Here is a 27,925-nt window from a genome sequence, read left to right as displayed (position 1 = left end):
TATTATTATTATTATTACTACAAATACTCACAGTAACATGAGTCTTAAAATCGAGAAACAAATCCATAGTTATGTATTTGTAAATTTTTATTTAAAAATAAAGGTAAACAGCTTTATCTTTAAATGCATTTGAAGAGATACATAACTGTGGGTTTATTATTATTATTATTATTATTGAAAATCACCAAAGTTCTACAGGGAAAAAAGCTTAAGAGGCAACTAACTTAAGACGAATGTCTCCATTGAACAGGCTACCCATGTCTGACAAACAAATTGTGGTTTTAGCGCTACAGTACTAATTCATGAACAATGAATATTTCCTTGATATAAAAATACATAAAATTATACAAGTCCTAGAAAGCTAAAAGAGAAAGAAAAATGAGAAAAATATGATAAAAGACTTATTTCTGAACTAATACAGAATATAGAACAAGCAGGGTGCCGTAAACGAGCGCATAACACGCCTGCATCCATCGATATTTTTTCATTCGCCGATCACCTCCTACGGGAGGAAGAGGGAATGTGTCTCGTCCATATGAAGCCTTCTCGCACCACCACATACCATAACCATCCAAATGACGTTATCAAAATTAATCTTCTCTAAGTGTAACGAGGAGGAGGAGGAGGAGGAGGAGGAGGAGGAGGAGGAGGAGGAGGAGGAGGAGGAGGAGGAGGAGGAAGAGGAGGAGGAGGAGGAAGAACACGGATGGACAGACGGACAACGACGTAATATAATACGATCCTTATTAAAAAGCAAATGACTTCGTTACATGAAGATGAAAATTCCAGTAAATAATCGACTTTTGCTTCTACAGATCTCATAGGAAAATGGAAATACCGCTGATTGAATTCAAATATGAAAAAGACTTCAGTTACGAGACTTTCCGAGCGATAAAAAACGACCGCTTCCTCTATAATAAGACAGGGAAAAAGAACTGCCGATCTAAAAAGATCTCGTTCACTCGTCTTCTTTCTCTATTAATTATTTTTACTCGCATCTAACAACGAGGAAAAACCGCCAGAAAAATCTTTATAAAAGAACCGACTCTTGACTGTAACTAATAACGTAATTTCTTCGGCTTTTTGTCAATCCTGTAAAAGGAATCGGGAAAAAGTATTAATGGAAATGATAAACCTCGTTCATTGATTATTCTGTCAGAGGAGACTTGGAAAGACTTCTGCTCCAAACAACCTGTCCGCCACAAGAGAGGGAACGCATCAATACAGATGTGCACTACAAAATGTATCTTAATGAAGCTGCAAAATATTATCTATATACCATACACATGGAAGATACAATGTCCGAAACGAATAAGATCAAAGAACGTTTCAGAGCAAGAAAAAAAATATATATACACACACATATATATTATATATATATATATAAATATATATATGTATATATATATATATATATATATATATATATATATATATATATATATATATATATATATATATATATATATATATATATATATATATATATATATAATGTCTCATCGAGATTAGTCAGGAAATTGCTAAACAATTACGTGAAAGATTTTTGTTAGATACGTCAGCATCTGCACGCTAGACAAAAATATGTGGTCGTCCATGAATAGTTTGAGGTAGACGTATGTGATAAAGCAGATCAGACTATTGTCTGATCGACTTTATCATATACGCTAACCAACACTGCAACCGAAATTAAGATGCTGCTAAGATCTTCTTTAGCAGAAAGAACTAATTTTACATGCCGCAACCAATACATTTGTTCTCCATAATGAAGGGACAGAGACGGACATATATGCTGGAATCAAATCGGGTCATAGAAAAGATTAGTTCCTCGCTGGGTGAGCGGGTTCTGTTCTCAGCTACCACTCTGTTGGTCGCGAGTTCGAATCTCCGACCGGCCAGTGAAGAACAAGAGGAATTTGTTTCTGGTGATAGAAATTAATTTCTCGCTATAATGTAGTTCGGATTCCACAATAAGCTGTAGGTCCCGTTGCTAGGTAACCAATTGGTTCTTAGCCACGTAAAAATAAATCTAATCCTTCGGGCCAGCCCCAGGAGAGCTGTTAATCAGCTCAGTGGTCTGGTTAAACTAAGATATACTTAACATAGAAAAGATGACTTAGCTCTTTAAGTGAAGACATACCTGCCTCCCTTCCAGGAGGAAAGCAAATTATTCCATTTCCAAAAGAGTTTCCAACGCTCTCTTGCAGTTATGTTGCTTTGTGTAAGGGCAGTAAAAATTTGATCGGAAATTTCCCCTAGGCATTTGGGCTCTCAAACATAGCATATGAACTACAGTCCAAGAATCATTTTTGTCGAGTTTGATGTATAAGAATCATAGAGGGAAATAATTGTTTTTATCTCCTCTGTGCTACTGAACTAGAATCTTAGGATGGAACTCCTGAATGTTGTTTATTCTCACTGCGGTGGCTCTCAGCCTTCACTGTGGCCTATTGCTACCCCAACTCGATTCCTATAGGATCTGTTGTGAGTTTCAGTGATACTGAGATCAAGATTCCTCCATTATTCAGTCTTGGGACACAAACAAACTCGCAAGGCAAAATTTAATTATAAATGTTGTTGACATAAGGAAGGTAAGGGACTGGCATTACGTAAAGATGCAAAAGTGAGAGCACACAACCAAACGTTAGCAATAGATTTAGCGGGGGCACGTGGGGAGTCGAAAAATTCCTAGTAGTCTACCATAAAATTACAAATTCGAGGCTTTGACTGAATATTCCTGCAGTCTCGAGGCGTTTTCTCATCATTGTGGATAATACGGATTTGTTCGTACTGAAGATGAAACGTGATATCTAAAAGTGCTTGTCATTTTCATGGAAATCCTCGAGCCTGTGGTTTTATTACATTCTTTTTCTTAATCTATTTGGTCTATTTCAAACATCCAAAATGAATATACACGTCGACTGAGGGAAGTTCCTTTGACAAGCCACATTTCTTGTAAATCGAACTATTAGTGGTAAGGCAGTTCAAAACTTCAGAAGCCATCTGCAAAGATCTGTAAAATGAACCTAAGGGTAATGGTTTGAGGCTATTACATGACAATTAAAAGCAAATATCTCATTTAACTGCCAATAAAAATAATAATCTATCACGTGATATGTTTTTCACATGGAAATGCAAACCGGCTCTGATAACAATGAAGGATGTTTGGTGGTACAAGTGAAGTAATGAGGAGCTTTCAGTTCAATTTTAGTTGCTGGAAGGAGTTTTGGGGCAGAACAAGCAGTTAAAGTTCTCTGAGGCCGGAGAAGCAGTTAAGTTTCTTTGAACACAACAACAACTCGGGTGCTGGAACGCTCTTAGCTCGAGGCTAAATGACATTCATATAAATAATCAAGCTATATGAGCTTTGTTCATGGGTAAAGGCGATTAGACTAGGCATAACGTTAATTAGTATATCGGGAAAGATGTATGGAAGGTTTGAAAACAAAAGGCGGATGAAAGAAAGGTTTAGGGATGAATAGTAGGGGTTTAGAAACGAATGAGGGCGTGTGGATCAAATGTTTGCTAAGAAACTATTATCTGGGAAGTTTTAAAGTGCGGGAAATACATGTGCGGAATACATAGATCTAAAAAAAGCCATTATAATAAAACTGAAAAAGGGAATGTGGGGGTATTAAGAATGCACTGAACAGATGGTAATTTGCTGGAAAAGATGAAAGAACCTATGACTGTAATGATGGCGGTGAAGTGTATGTCAGAATTTGCTGGCGGGAAAAAGGCTGATTTGGTGTAAGAATTTGGGATGGACTGATGTGAAAAGGCCACCAGATTTGTGGGAACGGAAAACTGGTTCAGTGTAGAATGCCTGATATTTACGGATGACACAGTACCGATAGTAAAGAAAAGCTGCAAAAACTAATGTAGGAGCATAAATGTGTTTACAAGAGGAAATTCGGGGTAAATGTGAGCAATATGGATGGTGGAAGAATGATAGTAGCTGACTTGTATAGGTATTTGGGGAGAAATATAATGGACGATAGAATGAGAGAAGATTTGTGTCACAGAATAGGAGAGGAAGCTGGATGTGTGCAAATGGTAGGGAAGAAACTAGAAGAGCCAATGAAAGCCAAGTCTGGAATAAATGGAGGGCTTTTTGAGCCAACTCTTCTGTAAAAGTTAAGTATACCTTAGTTTAACCAGACCACTGAGTTGATTAACAGCTCTCCTAGGGCTGGCCCGAAGGATTAGATTTATTTTATGTGGCTAAGAACCAATTAGTTACCTAGCAACGGCACCTACAACTTACTTTGGAATCCGAACCACATTATAGCGAGAAATGAATTTCTATCACCAGAAATAAATTCCTCTAATTCTTCATTGGCCGGTCGGAGAATCGAACGCGGGACCAGCAGAGTGCTAGCTGAGAGCGATACCTACCCGTCCAATGAGGAACTAACTCCCCTGTAAGGAAATGGTGTGGACACTGAATAAAAATGAAAGACACCAGGTTAAACCTGTAAATATGCATGTTTGTGTAGTGTATGTGGTATAAGAAATACTGAAAAAAAATTACGCAAATACGGAGATGACTAATTTATGAAATTTAGACTATCAAGACAAGGACTGGAGCATTATCGGCCATTCAGCGCCTCTGACAGTGAAAAGAGGGAGGTGAAGCGGATGGAAAGCAAGATAAAGACGTCCAGGAAACAAAGGAAATGAAGCATATGGATCTACAGGTGGAAAAAGTTAAGTATACCTTAGTTTATCCAGACCACTGAGCTGATTAACAGCTCTCCTAGGGCTGGCCCGAAGGATTAGACTTATTTTACGTGGCTAAGAACCAATTGGTTACTTAGCAACGGGACCTACAGCTTATTGTGGAATCCGAACCACATTATACCGAGATACGAATTTTATACCGAGATACGAATTTCTATCACCAGAAATAAATTCCTCTAATTTTTCACTGGCCGGCCGGAGAATCGAACGCGAGCCTAGGAGAGCTAGCCGAGTACGATATCGACCCATCCAATGAGGAACTTCTACAGGTGGAGCTGAGAGAAAACACCACAATTGCAATAAGAAATAATAATTAGACAGATTGCACTAAGAAGTAATAACTGGAGAGACTGGACGGAAAGACTGAAGAAAGGAAGCAGCAATGGAGGTCAAGTAAAAAGCTACAAAGCAGGGGCAGCTAGGGGCCAAAGGGACGCTGCAAACACTCTTCAGTAACGCCTACAATGCACCACATGAGGTGCACTACCGGCACTGTCCCTTAAGGGAAACTACGGAGATATTTAGAAGAAATAGGAGCATTTAATGGTTGGTGAATAGAACGCATCATTGCTAAGAGGAAGGATATGATAAAACACCTATACAGTGCTAGATATACGGAGTGAAAATCAAATTGAAAGGAAGGGCTTCAGCATCCAGGGAGCAAGGAATGGGTGCAAATGCTGCAGTTTTTATAACGGGTTCAACACGCTAGCGATGTGCAGGTGTATGAAGTAGATAATGTTGGAGAAGTCTTCTGCCGAGGTACGTTCATACAAGGTCCACAAGCTAAAGCAGCCCGTGAATGTGGAAGTGATCCATACATTGTCTTTTTTTGGGTGCTAACCTTTGTTTTGGGATGAGGCTTAATGTTGGAAAAACAAATTCACACATAAATATATATTTATATAATAAACACACCATACATACATACATACGCATTTACCACACACACACACACACACACACACACACACATATATATATATATATATATATATATATATATATATATATATATATATACAAATAGAGGGATAATGAAAAACTGGGTATAAATCCAGACTGGTTCTGCAGGTAGTTTTGTCACCTAGTGGAAGAAATTTCCAATATAAGTGCTAAAGCGACAGTGCCCATGAACATACAAATCTTGTTTATCCACACGGGTGGGTTCACACCTTCGCTGCAGGCCCGCGCAAACTACCTTCCTTAGAATCTATTTATTTTGAAACAAAAGGATCAAATTTATGCATTCAATGGGTGATATTCATATTCATACAAAAGCTTTCTTTTATGTAACTGGATACCATATTATTTTTTGAGCGTGATTGGAATAAACCAGCCTTTTACACCCTGTCCGACTGACGGCGTCACCGTTTCCACTAACTAGAATGAAAAACTGAACTGTCCTAATTATATCTTATACTATTTTTTTTTTTACATAAGCCCTTGTGATTCCGTGTCTGCACTCATCTTCCTTCGTGATTTTATATATATATATATATATATATATATATATATATATATATATATATATATATATATATATATATATATATATATATATATATATATATATATATATATATATATATATATATATATATATATATATATATATATATATATATATATATTCCCAGCCGAGAAGAACCTAAAAGAGTTCAGAGGTCTGGTTAAACAAATCATTTATAACTAACTAACTATATATATATATATATATATATATATATATATATATATATATATATATATATATATATAATGTTTGTATACCGTATATATAATATATACATTTATACATTTCAGCCGTTTCTCCTAGCAGGGGTGGGCCTAACGAAAATAAAACATAATTCACTAAAACATTTATACTTCGACTAATGAATGTGGATGAACCCCAATGTCAGAATACTTCCGCTACTTCCATAGTGCACACACATTCATTCATTCATACACACATACATACATATATATACTTTACATACATATATATATATATATATATATATATATATATATATATATATATATATATATATATATATATATATATATATATATTATTATATATTATTCATTGGTTTTTATACAAGAAGTTACTTAGTGTTTCATAAAAAGAAAATCGTCAGTGAATATTACATTCAAGGATGAAACCATTGTGCAGAAACACTTTCAAAGCTTGCTAGCCAACTCGTACGTTTACTTTCCCATTTCCAATCAGCATCCGTGCACATAGACTGTCATTTCCCTTAACCTTACGCTTATTATTGCGCTTGCAAAATATTAAAAGCCTTAGCTCTAGCACTTCTACTCAAATAATCAATATTTTCTATGTATCCCTATCATTTTGTCTGTAGGCCAGTTGATGAAAATTAAGTATATTTAATTTAACCAGACCACTGAGCTGATCAACAGCTCTCCTAGGGCTGGCCCGAAGGATTACATTTATTTTACGTGGCTAAGAACCAACTGGTTACCTAGCAACGGGACCTACAGCTTACTGTGGAATCCGAACCACATTATGACGAGAAATGAATTTCTATCACCAGAAATAAATTCCTCTAATTCTTCATTGGCCGGTCGGAGAGTCGAACGCTGGGCCAACAGCGTGCTAGCCGAGAGCTCTACCCACCCCTCCAATGAAGAACTGGCCAGTTGATGAAACACATTTTGCAAAGCTATTTCTCCAATTCACTTCCATCAAAAAAAAAAAAAAAAAAACATTAAATTAAGTCGGAAAAATGTACCATTCATCACAACTCTACAAACACATTTTGCAAAGCTATTTCTCCAATTAACTTCCTTCAAAAAAAAAATAAATAAATAAATAAAGTCGAAAAAATGTCCCATTCATCACCAGTCTACATTATCTTCCATCTATTTATCAATTGTATTACGTTTTCAACATTTGATTCCTAATTTTCACCTTTACAAAAAATCTTCAATGATCTTTTCAACTTCTCTAAACCATCCAACCAATACATTATTGGCTACAAAACATAAGGTATTCCAAAATGTATTCGCAGACTCTTCTCTCATCCAGTAAACTTGCATCCTTCCTCTTTCTGAGATATTCAGATGATTTCTCGTCACTCCATCCACACAAATATCAAACTACAAAAATATGTAAACTTCAGCCTCTATCGACCTGCTTTTACATCAAAACAGTCACTGTCCCGTCTGTATCTTCTCACAAAATTTTGAATTTTGTCGTGATATTTCAAACGGCTTCTCAAGGATATACCACTCTTCAACTACACAATTAACTTTGCAGAGGCTGCATTTATATCGTCTCTCTCTCTCTCTTGTGTAATGAATGGATAAAGAATTGAAATTCTCAGTGAAGCAATATATGGATAAATCTGTGAAGATAAAGGAAAATGAAATGTAGCACAACATTCTTGGGTCTCAGAACAATATTGTATCACAAAAGCATTGCAGTGCGTAATCACGAAATGGTTTTTATATCACATTTTTGAATGCTGACATCTTTAACCATCAGTTCAAATTCTCATCTACATTTCAGGTGCTCTGGAGAAATTTTCAGTCTGAGCGACTGCCTTCATTTCATTTTCGAATCCCTGACAATTTGATTTGAAGTTCAAGGATGAAGACCTTACAGGTATTGGGGAGTTACACGGTTCGATAAAACGAATTTTACAGTTACAGCAAAGTTTTTTTTTTTTAATCAAAATCATCACTATACCCAACTAAACATTACTAATACTTAAACTCAGTCAAAATCTTTCTAGGCACACATGAAACATGAGCATTTTTAGCAACAGGAAAAACAATCAAACAGACGTGCGATATACCAAGAAACCCAGATATTCGAGAAACAGCAGTGGAAACGCCAGCAGTGGAAGAAGGCATGATGACGGTGCCCCGAGTGAGACCCGGGTGAACCGATCCGCAACCCACGGGTCAGAACCACACACACACACACACACACACACACACACACACACAGACGTCATATCCAGCAGAGGCAACGAGCTCTGGAAACTCGTCGCAAGATGGCAACTATTAATTAGCAGCTCTTGGTTGAGATGCTCTCGTTCAATGGCGTATTCATTTCTCGTAGATTATAAGCTTCTGGCTGAATGATGTTGGACGATGTTCATCGCAAAAATGTGAAAGTAACAATGCAATTCGGACTGAATTAGAAACTATTTTTCCTCTCGTCGGGTCAACCAATGTATCATTATCATGCGGTGGGCCTCGGGTTGCAATGATCTCTCATGCTTGGTGGTGCTCCCCGACTCGCTCACTCACTCTCCATGAACAACTTTCCAGCCATGGAACTTCTCCTCATGTCAAAAGAGCTCTAGTATTCAACGACGGGGTCAGTTAGTTGATTAAAAAAATTATGTCGTACAAAACTCCGACATACCGACTCCAGAGAAAACAAAATGGGATGCTTACCTAGCATTTCGTTAGGTCAACTGATGCATACAAATCTGCAGTATTTAAGCCAACACTGTATGCTGATTTATTTTCGAGATAAAAAATCGTGTCATATGAAAATCTGATCTACTGAAAATTTCTAAAAAAAAAAAAAACTATGTAGCAAAACTTCAATCACGCCAACCTCTAACGTACAAATCGGACATATGTCAAGAACATTTGACGCTGTACTGACAAATCTGTTTTTTTTTTTTATTTACAGCCAACACGATGATGAACATGAGAGCGTTAAGGCGATGTAGTTTAACAGACAGTCGCAATGTCATTATTATAAACACTTCATCACAAGGCTATCGGAGAGAGAGCCATAGGCTATCGGAGAGAGAGCCATAAGGGGCCAACAAATTACTAAATCGTCAATCAAAACTAATAATCATCAAAACTGACGCGTTATTATCAATCGCAAAAAGCACACACTATCGCAAGCCATCTCTTGGGGCAGTCCATGAATACAATCGGTCTTGTGAATGCGGTGATTCTAATAATAGTGATCCGCTGATGATGAAGAACTGCAACGGCCACAAATGACTGTAATTTTCGTAATGAACAATAATCTTATAGGAAGGCTTTAAGAATATTCAATTAACGCCTGTTGCGTTATCACACAGCGACGCCTTCGGTTATATTTACGTTACATTGAAAATCAAATGAAACAGAAATTAATATCAGCTACTGACAAGCAATGGCAGACAAAGCAAATAACCTTACACTACGAGAGAGAGAGAGAGAGAGAGAGAGAGAGAGAGAGAGAGAGAGAGAGAGAGAGAGAGAGATGAAGTTGGCGTGCACTGTTCCTTTAAGCTATAAAAACGTAATGGAATGCAAGGCCTAAGCAAATTTGCTAACAAAGTCAATAGCAGAACAGCAGGTAAAATCGAAAACAGATGGAATTTCGAGCCTTAAGTGTCAAGCAGTTAAAGCACGAAGGACTCTGTGCTCAGGATTAACGAGTTCCAAATCATCGCCGGAATCTTGGAGTGACTACAAATCTACCTTTCGGTCCTAAAAAAAAATGGAAAAATAAAAACGAAATGAAACTCTAGCAGCACATAAATAAAAGCAATAAAGCCAACGAGATTACAGTTCTGTGCAGCCATTAAGGCATGAGGGATGAAGGAGGGGAGGAAGACATACAGCGATGCCCAACCTGTCATCAGAAAGTGTGGAATGCGGCGGTGGTGATGGGTATCCTCGGTGCCCAAGGTTTATTCTCCGGACCAGCTTCGGGTATCCGCGGTGCCCATCACCTGCCCCTGCCAGGGTCTCCCGTTTCAATCTTCAAGAAGAAGTCAATAAACGCTTCACAAGGAAGAGGATATCAAAGATTCCTATTAAGATCCTACAGTGCTACGAATGCGATCCTGTACATCACCACCTCACTTCAGGACGTCAGTTCTTCACAGTCAAGCTGTCAATAACGAAATCATAGCAAAATCGACAAGTCTGCATTAGATTATAACAGGAATTCTAGAGCAGCACACTTTTGCCTGAAGTTTCTGTAATTTGCTTACAACGAGGCAAACCCAAATTCAAAATGAAGAAGGCAAGAAACACGCAATTCAGCTCACTCTCGGGACCGGGGAAAGGCAGGGGTCTTAAATAAATAAGTTTTAGGAAGTGAGGTCATGGGTAACTAGCCCTCCTGCATTTCAGCCACCAGCTCCCTCGCCCAACGATAATATAAGGAAAGGCGCACTGAAGGGCGGAGTCACGGTAAAACAGCTCTGCCTTCTTGACAGGTGACTGACATCTGTTGATAGCAAACGTCGATAATCTGATTGCACTGTTGAAGAATTCGCACAAGGTCGCTCGCTCGCTCGCTCGCTCTTCCATTCCTTACGTAATAATATAAATACATCCTCAAGAGGCATCGATGCCTTGCACACTTATCACGAGCGATTCTCGCTCAGCGAACGACCAAATAAAATGGAACAGCCATTAAGAAAGGAGGTTTTCTTCGCTATGAACTTGGGTCGTTAGTATGCAAGGAAGAGGCAATGCAGTTAATACCTGTAGGTGAAGTCGTGACGCCCATCCGGATCCGAGACTCGAAGCGCGGACGCACGCTGACGATTTAGCACCAAAGGGTCATTTGAGCCGATTTACGCGCGAGTTAATAACTTTTCTCCTTTTTACGGTTTTACGGCGCAACCTCTCCGCTGCATTTAAACGCTCTTGATGAATACGAACCATAATAAATCAGGCCGCCAAATCTCACTCACTCACTCTGCTGGCTGGCTCTCGTGTCTCATTGGGACCCTCTCGCCGGCCGCATCAGAACTGGACGATATATGAATTCAGTCTGAGCACGTCTTCGAAAGCGATCTTCGCCTGCAAGAGTTGGGGTGGAGTTGGGTGGGGCTGGGGTTGGGAGGACTATTAAACTGAAAACCAATTTAATCCCAAATAATGTTTGTTTTCTTCGCCTTATTATGACCCATCACCGCTCACACCAGACTCTCTAGTCTGTTGTACTTTTCTGAGAAAAAAGAATATTAACACCTAACAAAGGATGCTAAGTATGTATACTAAGGATGCCTCAAATTTTCAGTTATCACACTTTTATTTATAATCTTTTTTCGTCTGTTATATTCTGCACTATATTGTCCTACAAGTATTGAAACCCTCGTTTTGTTCAGAATTAATGAACATTTTTTAAATGCTTTAGGGATCAATTACCTTGATAAACAGTAAATTCTGATTCATCATTTTAATCATTCACGAAATCAATTACACCATTTCGTCCTTTCTGTCTTATGTACACGAAACGTAAATAAACACAACAAAAAAGGGGATACCCGAGAGTACACATTTGGGAAGAGCAGAAACAGAGCACCTCCATTTGATGCAACATTACAACGTAGTGCACGCAAGTCTTCCACAGGAACCGAGACGTTGTTTTTGAAAAGAAATAAAAGTAGCATCAAAGAAACATCCGACTTTTTGTAAATGTAAATCCAGTCAGGGCTACCATGTAATCTGTTCTAGACACTGTTATTAATATCGGAGCCAAGATACTGACAAGTCTTCAGCGTATGAATTTCGGGTGACTGATGGCCCTGCTGTAACGACCAACGTCATAATTACCATGGCCACTTACGTCTAAAATAAATGCTTTACTAAATTAATTCACAAATGCAAAATAAAAGCATGATAAAAAATGTTCAACGAATGACATTTGCATTTTTCCTAATTGCATATAAATGTTCCCATACAATTATACATATATTAGTCATTGTAATTAAATGCTAAAAATGATAGCATCAAAATGGATTACGGGGGCTCTTTGAGGAATTATGGATCAAGATGGAGGAAAGTTGCCCTCTAGTATAAAAGTTCTTTATTTCTGAACACATTTACAGCCGACTCGTACTGGAGGCTGCAGATAACATTTATCACGAAACAGACAAAGATCAAGATATAGGCTACGAAAGGAAACACTCACAGAAAGGTGAATCAACATCGTAAAATGAGAAACAGCAGTCAAGGGGATTTCATCAAAGAGAGAGAGAGAGAGAGAGAGAGAGAGAGAGAGAGAGAGAGAGAGAGAGAGAGAGAGAGAGAGAGAGAGAGAGACCGTGGAAGTTTGGTCATTAAAAATTTGAAAGAATTGTATGCAAATTACATGCATGAACATACATAATTCATTTAATCTTCTTATATCCTGACCACTTACAATAAATGAGTATCTGAGATTGAAAAAACAATACTGGAAGAAAAACAATAACTCTAAAGAAGGATACACAGAAGAACTGGGAATCAAAGGAACAACAAGACACACAAGGAGAAAAGGAAAATAACCGCAATAAAAAAAAAAAAAGAAGCGCTCTCCCTTTAACACATAACAGAGCCATAAAGAGCCGCGTAATTTGCATTCATCAGCACACCAACAAGACATACGATGCCTCAGAGATTACGGAAGAATTATACAAAACGGAACAGAGCCCACTGCATGCTCTTTCACTTTCGCAGGTCAGGTTACTTACGGTAAGTCTATAAATAAGTTAGAATAGGAAGATAATATTCGCCTGGTAATCACTGCTCCTTAAACTAACCCTGTATTACAAGTACAACGACCTCTCAACTAAATGATGCTCAAGTGACATGTAGCATTACACAGATATGGTACCGAATGGTCACATTTAACTCAAATTCTGGGTATCTTTTGAAATAACGAGACACGAAAAACCGTGACATTAACAGCACGTACAAATTTTTGAGAGAGAGAGAGAGAGAGAGAGAGAGAGAGAGAGAGAGAGAGAGTATAGAGTTTTACCAGACCACTGAGCTGATTAACAGAGAGATCCTTAAGGATTTGACTTATTTTTGGTAAGAACCAATTGATTATGCATACAGTTTATTGTGGTATACCGAATTTCTATCACCAGAAATAAATTCCTCTAGCTCTGGCCTCTCAGACCTAAAACTTGAATTTTTGGTTTTGACTTTGTGACCCGTTTTTCAGTGTGAATTTTCGTTTAGAGCAAACTGCTACTCTATTTTCTAAGCTTCTTGACTTTGATTTTCGGATGATATTACTATCCCGTTCCATGTCCAAAGATACGGTCACGTAGCTTGATATTCCCTCCCTCCGTGAATGTCCACGATGGTAAGAAATCCGTGAAATTTATAAAGACACTTCAGAGAAGGAATCACCATAACGTTTATCTTTCCACGAGCTAACTGTCCGTTATTCCTGGTACGGCCGAGGAAAAGAGCATCTCTGGGGAATCTGAAAACATTAAGTTGATTACATACCTCCCTACCACACTGATCTTTTTCTCTGTCCTTCGATTCCACTGAAATATCCTGAAGAACAGTGCCACGCGAAGTCAGAAAGAAATACATAATCTGCTGGGGAAATGCTCAGAATAAACTACAGAATTGTTGAATTTCACTCCATAATCTGCAGTCTACAAAAAAAAAAATAAAATAAAATAAAATAATAGTGATCAACAAAACGAAAACAGGACAGACGATACTTCCAAGCAACACGTTATATGATCACCAGCAAAGGAAACCACATTAAGTGCTGTGTTTTTTCCTATTCTTTTTAACGAACCACACGCATTTGCATAAGTTTTTTTTATCCTTGACAGTTCACACGTATTGGTATAATTTTTTTTTCTTTTTAACAAATCAAACATATTGGTATCAGGTTTTTCTTTCCGACAAATCACGAGCATTGGTATCAGTCATAAATAAGATAACCTCCGACAAAACGGAACAACTGCAATTACAACCAATACCTTTTTAGTGATCAGCAACAAATTGTAGATGTTTATCTAACAGACGGCTCACACACATAAACAACAATCTTCTTCATTCAGAGGACATAAATTCGTGTAGTGATCAATGCAGACCTGGTCTGTTCTCTCGCTCTCGCGCTTATATCATCTCAAAAACATGAAAATGACGACACGAATTATTAAAGAGATATAAACAAGTTTACGAGGGTAATTACAGAACTTCGGAAAGGGAAGGAAGCTAGGGGGGTTCATTTTTGGAAAATAATATGATTATATTTATAAAAATTAACATAATTGGAGAAATGATCAGAAATAAAACAAGTTATCTAAAATTGTCTCGCTTCGGACAAAGTGCCAATTTTGGAATAAAAGCAAGGTCCAGTGATGGGAAACCTTCATTTTGAGAGAGAGAGAGAGAGAGAGAGAGAGAGAGAGAGAGAGAGAGAGAGAGAGAGAATGCAATCGAACAATCAAGTTTACATTGCAAAACCCTGAAAGGAAACGTCAAAACGCACCATGAAAGCGAAAACCATACTAAGGGAACATGGCGGTGTGCATCCCGAGCAAAAATCCGGCCGAAGCATCGGGGACGCCCCAGAGTCGGAGGAAACCGCCTCTACAGGAGAAGTGTGACGGAGGCTTTTTGTGCATGTGATTGATTTATTGGAGCATTTATCCTGAACTACACAGAGATATTTTTTAAAGAGGAGCTGGGCGAGGAGGAGGAGAAGAGTGACCGGGGTCGGATGCTTGTGGTTGATTTATTGGAGCCATTATCCAAAATCGAAAAACACGTCAGACAAGTCGATAAACCCGCAATAAATAACGGACTGATAGACTAACGAACTCACTCAACTAGAGAGGACGAAAATACGATCATAAATAGATGAAAAAAATTCATTTTGAAAATGTAGCAGCATCCCAAGTGAGAGGAACGATCCAAGAAATAATAAACATCTCGGCTATGCGTAGGCTACTTACACAATAAAAATTATTGAAATGCGTTGCCTTATGACTACGTAGAAACCATAACTCACATTCTAATTTCTGTAGTAGTTTGACTCTTCCAGAACACAGACAGAAATAACGGCAACACAGCCTCCAGGAGGGCTTCTAAATGCACCGGATATCGACTATCCGCACAATGACTAGACTGACACTACAAAAACAGTGTCGTCGTATCTAGAGCGAGCAGCATTCGGTCAAGTAAGCTGGGAGGATGGCAGAACCCGCCCAGAGAGAGAGAGAGAGAGAGAGAGAGAGAGAGAGAGAGAGAGAGAGAGAGAGAGAGAGAGAGAGAGAGAGAGTTTCTCAGGAACAAAATTCATTATGCTGATTATTTTCCCAGACGAAAATTGCACTGCTAAACCATTCCGTTTCACTGCAAATGTCATCAGAAAAAAATAAACCAAAAGGATCAGAAAATGTCCTCATAGAAATATGCAAATGATAAGCAATTTGCGAAGGGACAAACTCGTACTCTAGCCATGGGAGAAAGGAAAATATGTGCCTCTTCAGGTTCAAGAAAATTCCATTTGCATATCTTATTTCAATCTTTGAAGACTTGCACTAAAACTCCAGTCAGCTGAAGAAGAAAAGAATGCCAGTGCATCTTAAATTAAAAAAAAAAAAAAAACATCGGAAATAACATGAACCACTTTTTTCATCTACAGTAGTGATGAAACATTTTACTATTCATTTATGTGTCCAACCTATCTAGCGATTAAGGTATTAGCATAAATATGTTCTCTTAAGGTACTGTAAATATAGAAATGACTTTTTTTTAAAAAGTCTTGAAAAACCTTCATCACTTTTCAAACAAACAAACACACACACACACACATACAACCAACATTTAAACTGGTTTTTTAACCTACTATCAACGGTTACAAACAATAAAATAAGCAGAGGCAGATATCTCAATATAGCTGTATCTACTCGACCACACGCCGTGTGGTCTCTACTTCTGTGGAGTTGAGTACCACTGGCTCTGCTCAGTGCTTGGATGAGTGACTACCTATGAATGCCAGACGATTTGTGCTAATATTTAATTTCATAAATGTAAAGGATATTGAAAATTCCTCGTAAAAGAACTTTAAATACGAATACGCTATATGAATATAGCTATACTCACGAACTACATCTTGCCATTAATGAACTAGAGCAACATTGGATATAAATATTTAAATAGGCTACCACAGAAGAAAGCCGGATTTTCACTGACCACATGCCATCTGTGGGGCATGGGCATAGGGATAGCACTGAAACTTGCAACGAACTGTAGGAGACTGGTTTGAGAGCCAATAAGTCGCAATGAATGGGTGAAATACAAATAAAGATTTTTCTTCTTTCTTACCAAATGATTAGCAGACAGCTTACCCCGACAGTAAATTTCGATACCTGCTTCATTCTCAGCGCCCCAAAGTCCTTGGAAGGGTTGTTCTCAAGGATTTTCATTACTGTCGGTGATAGTCAACTCGTACCGACACTAGACTAACTTAGATTAGACACAACTCATTTAGGTTAGATTTGACATAACTCATGTAGGTTTTCGATGAAGTAAGTTTAATGAGCTATGACCCTGCAAAAAAAAAAAAAAAAAAAAAAAAAACAGAAAATTACAATTAAAGGCGCAAGCTGAATGGGACATGACACGAAAGTAAACTATAACCAGTAATTATTTACATAAATACACAGAGGTTGGCATGTGCGTTCTATGATGTCTTTTCACTAAGCTGTGTTCCGTTAGTGCAAGCAGACTTGTTTTCTGAGGCAGTGAGGGAGCAGGAGGGCCAATAACCATACGATCGGCCATGATGTATGACTTTGTTTATGCCTAACAGGCCACAGAACCAAACAAGATACAAAGGCACCGTCGGCGCTAATTGACCTGTGCTCATCTTATTCAGCAACAAGAACCAAACGAATATTGGAGGCAAGACAAACAAAATTCTGAAATATAAAGAGAGAGAGAGAGAGAGAGAGAGAGAGAGAGAGAGAGAGAGAACACTCGACAACACAACTAGAAAGTAAAATTATACAACTGAACAAGCTAGCATAGCACAGCATAACGAATTAGAATTTCTGTAAATATTGAGTATTCGAGCAAATGAAACCATAAAACCACCAGTCTAACTCAGCCATGAGAGCTTATACATATAAGCTGGTACATACAAAGACCTGATAAAAAAGGGAGGGTTAACATTTTTCAATTCTGTAAAAAACGGCTTAGTTTGCTACTCCCAGAAAACCCAACAAACACAAGCCTTCAGGTTTATCGATAACGATCGAACTTTCGTATCTGAGAGACTTGTCCCGCTAGACAGAAGTCCAGGAAACAGACAATGAAATCCCATTAAACAAAGGTCCAAGGAACCGACACAAAAGTCCCATAAAACACTGGACCAGGAGACCAAAACTAAAGTCGTATTAAAAAAATGGTCCATGAGACCGAAATCAACGTCCAACTAAATAATGGTACTTGACACAGAAGCTAACGAACGTTCCAGGAAACAATGACCTAAAAAATCCGAAAACTGGTTCCACGAGAGAATGGTCCACGAAACAGAATTTATGTCCCGCAAAAAATGGTCCAGGAAACTAGAACTGCGTTTGTATTTTCCCAATGCTTCCAGAAGCCAAAGACCTTCGGAAATGTTGCAGAAGGCGCCTCCTTTCCCACGCACTCCCGGGGGAAGATGAAGAAGCGACGTTCCCTCCAGCGATGGGATAATGTTAGCGACTCTATGCAAATTTTAAATTGTTACCATCTACGCTAGTCTTTAGCCTAACTATGTACGAAATGGTTCATTAAAATGTGTAACCTTCTGTAATATGCGGCGTTAATAATTATCTACATCATGGTAATCATGGTATCCTAGTTACTTGACTTTGGGCTCTCACCAAAACAAGTGGCATTAACTGGTTTCTTGACTCACTATTTGCATAACAGCCAGGACGCATTATACATAAAAACAACTACCAATTTTCATTAGTGTCCTACGACAATGTTGTTATGATTATCAATATTTTTATTATTATCTAAGTGTATACATATAAGTTTATGCATTTTTTACAGCGCCAAAAGCGACCTCAGCAAACGTTACGATTCTGGCCTATGATGTACAGTATTTATTTCAAGTAATCTACCTTGTAATGGAAACTAACAATAATAATAACAACATCCATATTAATAACAAAGTATGCGTGATCAAGGTAACAAAACATTCTGCAACCAAAGTATTTTTGAGGAACAGAGAAATTTAATTTGGTACTCGAGGTTTCTTTTAATCACATTGTGTATTGGTAACATCACATTACTGATCGATCATTCAATGTTCAGGTACGGTGAGTTTAAGGTAGTATCGTTACTAGTTAGATTATGTTATGTTAAAATTAATTTAACACATGAAGACAGAATAACCAGGTTCACTGTCCAGGTTGGATTTTTGGGTTGTCATGCACCCATACATGTTTCTTGGATCGATAAAAAAACATAAAAATTATCCACAAATCCGAAAAAGCTGATTGTGCTCTTTATAGGGTATTATAGCGTACAAGCCCATAATTCTTTAATATTGAAAGCCTCCGTATCCATCACTGCTGAAATAACACACCTAACTATCTATCTATCTATCTATATACTGTATATATATATGTGTGTGTGTGTGTGTGTATGTAATTATGAATATATGTTTTTAGTATAATACTAACATTAAGACAAGAAATTGACAGTGCATGTTTGATTGACGTTAGTTATTGGAAACCGTCATTAAATTGAAGTCCAAAATACGTTTTAAGAAAACCAATGTATACTTTCCCAGAACCAGTATCATCAAAATAATCTTATATAATATCTGTCAATTCACAAAGACACGCTTTAGGATAACCAACCTTACTGTCACTCAAAACCGAAAGCGATATTTGCCACACGATTGGATCGCAAAAGCCCATCCCGGGATGAAGAAGACCTTTCAAATCATCCGACGCATCAATAACGAATTAACCTTTCCCGCGCCAACAAAACGCAATATCTCGCTCCCCGAACAACTCAATCACAGCAGCTTCTAGTCTGGATTATAATGACTTGCCATAATGAAGTTCCAGGGAACAAGGATCCTAAGACTGCTTGATGAAGAGCAAATAAAACAAGTAAAAAATGCGCCGAAGTTTCTTCGGAGCAATCGAGCTTTCTGTACATCGTATAATCAAGGCCACCGAAAATAGATTTATCTTTCGGTCGTCTCGGTATAATGCTGTGAGAGCCGCGCCCATGAAACTTTAACCACGATCCGGAGGTGGCCTGGCCTATATCGTTGGCAGACGCACGATTATAGCTAACTTTAACCTTAAATAAAATAAAAACTACTAGGGGAAGAGGGCTGCAGTTTGGTATATTTGATGGTTGGCGGGTGGATGAGCAACATAACAATTTGCAGCCCCCTAGCCTCAGTGGTTTTTAAGATCTGAGGGCGGACAGAAAAAAGTGCGGACGGACAGACAAAACCGGCACAATAGTTTTCTTTTTAGAAAACTAAAAATGGTACTTTATCAAATCGAAACTGTTTGGAGAAACCTTTACTCTAACCCCCTTTACTCTAACCAGAGATGCTTGCTTAGAAATGCTTAAAATCTACGATGGCTAAGAGAGAGAGAGAGAAAAGGAGAGAATTATTTCTCATGCCACCAGAATGTTGACAAATTGATAAAAGAACGTAGCTGGTCAGTGTTAATATAGTATCCAAACATCTATGCAAGAAGGACGAAGAGTGAGGGGAAACTATAGACGCTCCTCCGTAACATCTCTCAGTGTAGGCAGTGAGATCTTACTACTTCAGATTCGATAAACAATTTGAGGATATCTATACTAGGGAAAAGCATTCCCTGACTACCTGTATACTTGCATCTCAGGCCCCTGGTACCCATCGCCGCCACGCAAGACTCCAAAAGCCTGGTGCAATTTTCCAACTACCGACTTCGGGAATGCCCATAGATAGAAGACAATAATGATAATTATTTCCTAAGCGCCGACTGAGCATATACTCGACCATTGAAATAAAGAAAGCAAGAAAGGAAAAAAGAGGAAGCCAAAACCAGCGAGCTTTTTACAAATCGGATTATAAGCAGAGCTTAGCGGTGAATTTCATTTCCCTAACACACCCCAAAGAAGTGGTATTAAGAGGCTACTAAAAAGATGTAGTTTTCGCTCCCTTGATTTCCTCACGGAGCTCTGGGGGCAGATTTGGTTTCTTACTTAAAACTCACACCCGTATTAAATCCGGAGATTGCTGATCATAATCACCAAGGTGTTCACGGGTAGACGCGAGTTTACTTTCTAAACCAGGAAATGAGACTTTTCTTCACTGGGGGCAGGGAAGACCTAACCTACCGATTAGTTTCGCTAAAGTAAACGAAGGGTGATTCGCATTGCGCAAACTAGGCGATTAGTTTACCACGCCTGATTAATATCGCTAAGGGGAAAAGAGGATTATAAAAAACATACTAAGTATAAAGGTCTAAAAGATGGCATACCATTTATAAAGCACAAGAGACATTTATAAAAATTATTCAGACCTGTGATTAACATTATAAATCTGGTTTAAATACAATACGACAAATGACGTAAAATAGTCGAGTATCGAGAAGGGAGTCTCGTGAGGGGATTGTGCCCCTTTCTTCAAATTTTAGCTCCGCATTTAAAAAGATACTTAGAACGTACACTAGATAATTTAGTAGACACAAAGGAGAAAACCCCCCCCACACACACACACACACACACACACACACACACACACACATATATATATATATATATATATATATATATATATATATATATATATATATATATATATATATATATAAATAATATAAATAATATTACGAAATGACCTTCCCCTAAAAATTTGACGAAAATTATTTTTCTACTGCCGAAAGACAAGGGTATAATCCACAGATGACCCTAAAATTACGAAGCATTCCTTCTTGACAAGGGGTTTCTCCAAGACATGAAGGCTGTGGTTCGGCGTGACAAGCCCCCGGGGTCTTCGAGGGTAAGGAAGGAGTGCTTGGGTTTCACTCTAGGTATGGCCACCGTCGTTCCAGGCAGCCTTGCTTTCACAAGCCAGTAAATGTGAAAGCACTTCTGTGATTTTGTAAGGGTGCGGGGAACTGTTTCACCCGAACCTACCGAGTGGTGGTTCGAGTTCGGATTTTCATTAGGGAAGGAGCTAAATAAGTGACTCGGTTAGGAAAGAGAGAGAGAAAGAGAGAGAGAACGAAACATACCGGCAACCGGGCGAGGCAGAGCCCTCATCCAATCTTTGGCCTGTCACCTTTCGAATTGGCCACGTGACAAATCGATGGCGATGATTACCGTTTTGCGCCAAAAACAAAACCGGAGGTGAATTGGCTTCGAGAGTAATTGAAAGGCCTTCACGCACTTCCTCGTCTTACTTGTCGGACTTACTCTGGAGGTTAACATGCCTCATTATGACTCACTCTCTCTCTCTCGCACCTAACCAATATGGGTTGTTGCCTATTTCAGTACGTTTTCAGTTTTCTGTAAAAGAAGACTATTCAGATGGCTATTTGTCTGTCCGTCCACAATTTTCCTGTCCGTACACAGATCTTAATAACTGCTGAGGCTAGAGGGCTGCACATTGATGTGTTGATCATCCACCTCCAATCATCAAACATACCGCATTGCAGCCCTTTAGCCTCAGTAGTTTTTATTTTATTTAAGGTTAAAGTCAGCCATAATCGTGCGTCTGGCACCGCTATATGTCCCAACAACACAGGCCACCACACCACACCGTGGCTGAAAGTTTCATGGGTCGCGGGTTAGAGTTTCATTGGCCACGGGTTAGAGTTTCACGGGCCGCGACTGAGAGTTTCATGGGCCGTGGCTGAGTTTCACACAGCATTATACGCTGTACAGCTGTACAGAAAACTCGATTGCGCCAAAGAAACTTCGGCACATTTTTTACTTTTCTTTTTAAAAACTAACTCGACACTCATCTGTTTCAAACAAAATTTCCACTTACCCGAAACTTAATATTTTTCTTATTTATGTTTACACTACATTCTCTGTTTTAATACATCATCTAAAACAGAATCATACAACAGATGCTGACTGAAGCCTTCGTAATATAAGAGTGAGACGAACTTTGATAGTTTGGTGGGAGCTGTAAAGAGTCGCAATAAGGTCGAAAATATAGCTGAGTAGAGTTTAGAAATTGCCTGGAAAACAACAATTACAAAAAAATATGAAAACTTGGATAAACTCGACACATAAATGTAAGTTACCATGAGACTGAATACTTCCTTTATAAAAAAAAAGAAACGAAACGAATAGCACACATATATGTCAATCTTTCCACTGAACCACAGCAGCCATCATTCCACCCATTCGTTGTTATACGTACATAAGATAAATTATATAGTATAGACATATATATATATTTATATATACAGTATATATATAGATATATATATAAATTGATATATACTTGATCCCGGATTATCCTGGATTATCTTTTATGTTTATTACCCTTTGACAACTGACCATCTTGTATTCTTGTTCTTTTTGTTTACTTTGTAACCTTCTTTTCATCTGTGTCTCATTTGTGCCCAGACGATGCGTTAATAAACGTGAAAGCGCTTGGTACCGAACTTCTGCCTGCCATTTTCCTGTGGGATTCGCTTTTACACTGAAGTCACGTACATCTACTGTGATTTTTAAATCACACACACACACAATATATATATATATAATATATATATATATATATATATATATATATATATATATATATATATATATATATATATATATATATATATATATATATATATATATATATATAGTGTGAGTGTGTGTGTGTACACGTACGTGTTATATTATTAATGACTTCAGGTATTGGATGTGGCTCAGTGGATGCATAATTGGATGCTGTGATCATCCCACCCTTCAACCAGGACCGGGAATCTCACCCCTCCCTCCCCACCCCCTCTGCCCAGGTACCAAAGAGCCCCATCCATGTACCAACCAACCAGCCGCCCAATCATCCCCATCATACCTGGAGAGAAAGATGGGCATGGGGCGAGACGATGAAGGGGAAAACATAGGGGCAGCAGATGAACCTGCCCTGACAGGTGGGCAGTTGGGAAGGTGCTATAAGTAACAGTAAACACTTTGTGAAGGTGAGGCTCAGGAGGAAACAGGTTTCTGGGCTGTGTGATACAATTTACATGGCCTCCAGTGAAATTCCACCATCTCTTTAGAAAGAGTGGGATCACACATCGCTGCAATTTATATTGGCTGAACTACATCGAGGTAAAAAAAAAAAAAAGTCTAGTGTGTGTTAAAAGAAAAATAAATATGTAAAAATATTCCATCACGTTATATGGGCCAAGAAGATTTCGTCTACAAGGTTTAGCCCCACTGAGAAGAACTTGCGCCAATAAAATTCTTTTGATTTTTATTTGAATGGGATTTGAAATGAAGAGACCGAGGCAGACAGGCTAACTGAATAAAGTTAGGCTAAAGGTAAAACAAATACGATTTTTTAGTTTCCATTAAAATTCTTAAGTTTTACAGAAGATTTGCGTACTGTACTCCCCAGTGAAATCCCTTTAGCTGGTCCGCTGGTATAGTGGTTAGTGTCGTGGCATGCCACTCAGAGGTCGCGGGTTTGCGTGTACCCCAGTGCGATAAGATATCACTGGCTCTGTATCATGATCAGTTACTGCTTGTTCCATGTGAATAGGTTTCATCTACTGAAATAATGATAAAATAACAGAAACAAGCGTGTACATTTTGGGTAGGGTAACCATATAAACAGCACAAGTGAATTACTGTCTTTTTTATATAAAATACATTCTTATAATCCAGACCAACCTTTGCAAATACTAAAACATTCATGAAGTAATTTTAATCCAACTATAGCTTTGTATTCTCATGTCCTCGTTCTCTTCCTAACAAAATTCAACGTACGTGCATTCAGTAGTCGCCACAAACTAGTTATACTCGTACTTTATATTAACGACTGGTACCCTGAACTCAGCTATGAAAGTTAAGTGAGAGCTGTGAGAAAATTATGGGACAATATTTTATAATGCTGCGACATCAATTTGACGTGAATTATTCAAGTTATAAGTGATTTCCGTACCAGAGAAAAACCGGAAAAATTTCGATGAGAGGGAAAATAAAAAGGAAATGCTATGCTAGCGACGCACTACTACGAACCTGATTGTGACATCATAAAAGGAAATTAAATCATTATCTTCTGTTTGACACAAACTCATTCGCTTACTCGTTCGTTTAGGCCTCACAGCACCTGTTGCTGCTTCCACCAGACTCCTAGTGTCCGTGGCAAGGAAACGATTATGTGTTTAACTATCTGATGGCTCTAAATTTTTACTAATGGCTGTTAAGGCTGGGTTTCACAAAATTCTGGGACAATACTCCTTATGCGACAAACTAAGGGATGAGTGATACAGATGACTGACAGTTGTTGTTCTACAGTACTTTGTGAAACCTGACTTGGGCAGCCATCAATTAAAATTTGGTGCTATCAAATATCTAAACACTTCATACTTTCCGGTAGTTTCAGACAAGAAATTCCGAGCATACAGCTAAACAGGACATTTCACGTTACCCTTAAAAATCGAAATGTATCTGACTCAGTGTCAACATTCACGTGTTGTGTTTTTACTTGGGAGAAACGTTGACCCTACATTCAACCCTCCACTTTTAATCAGGCCTGGGAACGGAATGAACATAATCTCTAACGATATACTTAACCTTAATTTTACGTAACAATGTATGGAGAATGTGGACGACAAAACTCCTCTAAAGCATTTCTTCAAAATGACCAAAACAAATTGACAAAATAACTCTTTACTTATTAAATCCAATCAATTCCCAACTGAAAAGACCTATCACAAATGCCCTTTTGTCGACAATCATTTCGCGTTCCTCTAAAATTCCAGACCAAAAACACTCGTCTCATGCAGCCGACATCTCTATTTACTTCTTCTAATAATAATAAAAAAAAAAAAAAAAAAACACGGAAAACGTCCCTCGCCAAAAAATCAACCTGAACGAAAAGATACTTTTTGATGCTGCTAAACGATTTTTTCCGAATGGTTCCGTAGGAGGTAATTTATTCAGGAATCCGAATTTGAGCTTTCACAGAAAAACACTAACCAGAAAATTTTCCACTCATTACTCTTATTGATGTATTCAATTTAACGCTCGGCTGGAGGATCCATTGCCGGGGTGGCTGGCCGGGGATGATGCACCAGCGCTCCGTTTAATAAATGCTCTCTGTCTCATGCATTACGATAATTGTATTCATAATTATAGAAAATAGATTTCCAGTAAACCAACTATATTCATCTTTAATTGCAGCTACTGCAAAATAAGCATGAAATGTTATAATTCAGCCCTGATTACAATTTCGCCCTGTGAAAATATTTACCGTGAAAATGTTGCCGTGCCTCTCGACAGAAATGTTCGTTTCAGTTCTTTTTAAGAATAAATGTTTTGTTTGCTTAGACGAAAACGCTAAATTGGCATTGGCTTCCAACTTGCTCAATGGAACTTAAAAGAAAATAATACTGACTAAAAGTCAAGCAACGAAATAATCCCAATTACATGAATAAAGACAAGCATCCTTTTTCCAGTTTTTTAACAATCAAATATATCTTTATCTTATAAATAAATTGCATAGCGTTTGGCTTCATTTCTAAATAGAGATATGTCTATTAATTATTCTTGTAATCTGTTTATAACTTCTAACATATTCCCCTTCATCTTTAATCTTCAAAATTTATTATCACAGAGTCCAAGAGCGTCATTGTCCTCGGCTTCTGATGAAAAGGAAGAAAAAAATTCTATTTCAACCGTATAAAAAAACAGCGTCTGAAGTTATTGGTACGTGACTCTCGCCTTCGGGGAATCTTGAATCTTGAAGGACACAGGAACATCCTGCAACAAGTACTTTATATCTGCGGTTTTTTACAACGGTCTCTGCTACAAGGAATGTCACAGACGAAACTGTTTAATTATAATAAAGGAGCCAGTTCTCTTGAATCAAACTGACGAGAGAGAGAGAGAGAGAGAGAGAGAGAGAGAGAGAGAGAGAGAGAGAGAGGATAAAAATGAGTGAGATCGGTTACAAAATTTTCTTGACCCACATGCAAAGGGGAGAGAGAGAGAGAGAGGACAAAAATGAGTGAGATCGGTTGCAAAATTTTCTTGACCCACATGCAAAGGGAGAGAGAGAGAGAGAGAGAGAGAGAGAGAGAGAGAGAGAGAGAGAGAGAGGTTATTTTCCATTGATGTTCATGAAATCACAATGATATTCACTGTAAATTAAATCTGGAAGCCATCCGGACGGCAGTTTTAAATGAACAAAACCTTTCCAACTTCATCTGTTTTCTCAAGTCTGAGACGTTACGGGGACCGTCAATGAACAAAGCAATATGTTCATGATGATGAGACATATAAGCATGAGAATCAGATGTCGCAAAAGGGAGAGGTGGGAGGTGGGAGGTTGATAGTGACCAGGAAACCTTAAGGTCCTTCCGCAAATAGCCTGCCGGTATCAATTATTACATGAAATAATCACTGGAAATAATTTCAAGAACATAATCGCAGTGTTCCCATCTCTCGTCAGTTTACATCTACGAAATAAAAAGGAGTTTGGGATTATGGTTAGAATCCGTCTGCCAGATCTTATGGGGACTATTTATAACTGCATGCTTGGATAATATAATTTCAAAATTCTAGAAAGGTAAAATACTCATTCTCAATAAAAAAAAATGATCTCGTCAAAGCCAGGTCCTCTCCTCAACTAACCGACGAATAAATAAAGTTTTAAACACGTAAACACCGGAGTTCGCTGGATTCTGTTACAGCCTGAATTGTTATTTTTATTTACCTTAACTACGTCGTTGGAAGAAAAAGAATTTACGAGAAATTTGCCTCATCGCAATTCAATAAAAGACCAAAATACATCAAATGTTAGACAATGGAATGAAATTTATACAGTGAGCTGCTGGAAAGACTGCCAGTGACTCAAAATAAATTATAAAGGGAAGCTCCAGAAAACAGAAAAAATTATATATATATATATATATATATATATATATATATATATATATATATATATATATATATATATATATATATATATACACACACAAATCATAAGCGGAGGTTGAGCCAGAAAAGTGTTAATCTTGCGGGTTTCAGCAAGACTTCTGGGATGTGGAAGTTTTAACACTCGTTCCAAAGCCACAGTCGTCTGACTATCAGGTACATAATTAAAACAAGAACAACAACAATACCAGGATCCCCTCGCTTGGTAGGAGAGATTCTACCGATCTAAATCTTCCATAAGAACCGAAGATGAATGAATTAAATTTCTCAATCTTTTGCGATTCAGAAAGGAAGAGGT

This window comes from Macrobrachium rosenbergii, chromosome 47 (assembly GCF_040412425.1).
Source record: "Macrobrachium rosenbergii isolate ZJJX-2024 chromosome 47, ASM4041242v1, whole genome shotgun sequence".
NCBI lineage: Eukaryota > Metazoa > Arthropoda > Malacostraca > Decapoda > Palaemonidae > Macrobrachium > Macrobrachium rosenbergii.
Note: the sequence above shows the minus strand (reverse complement) of the source record.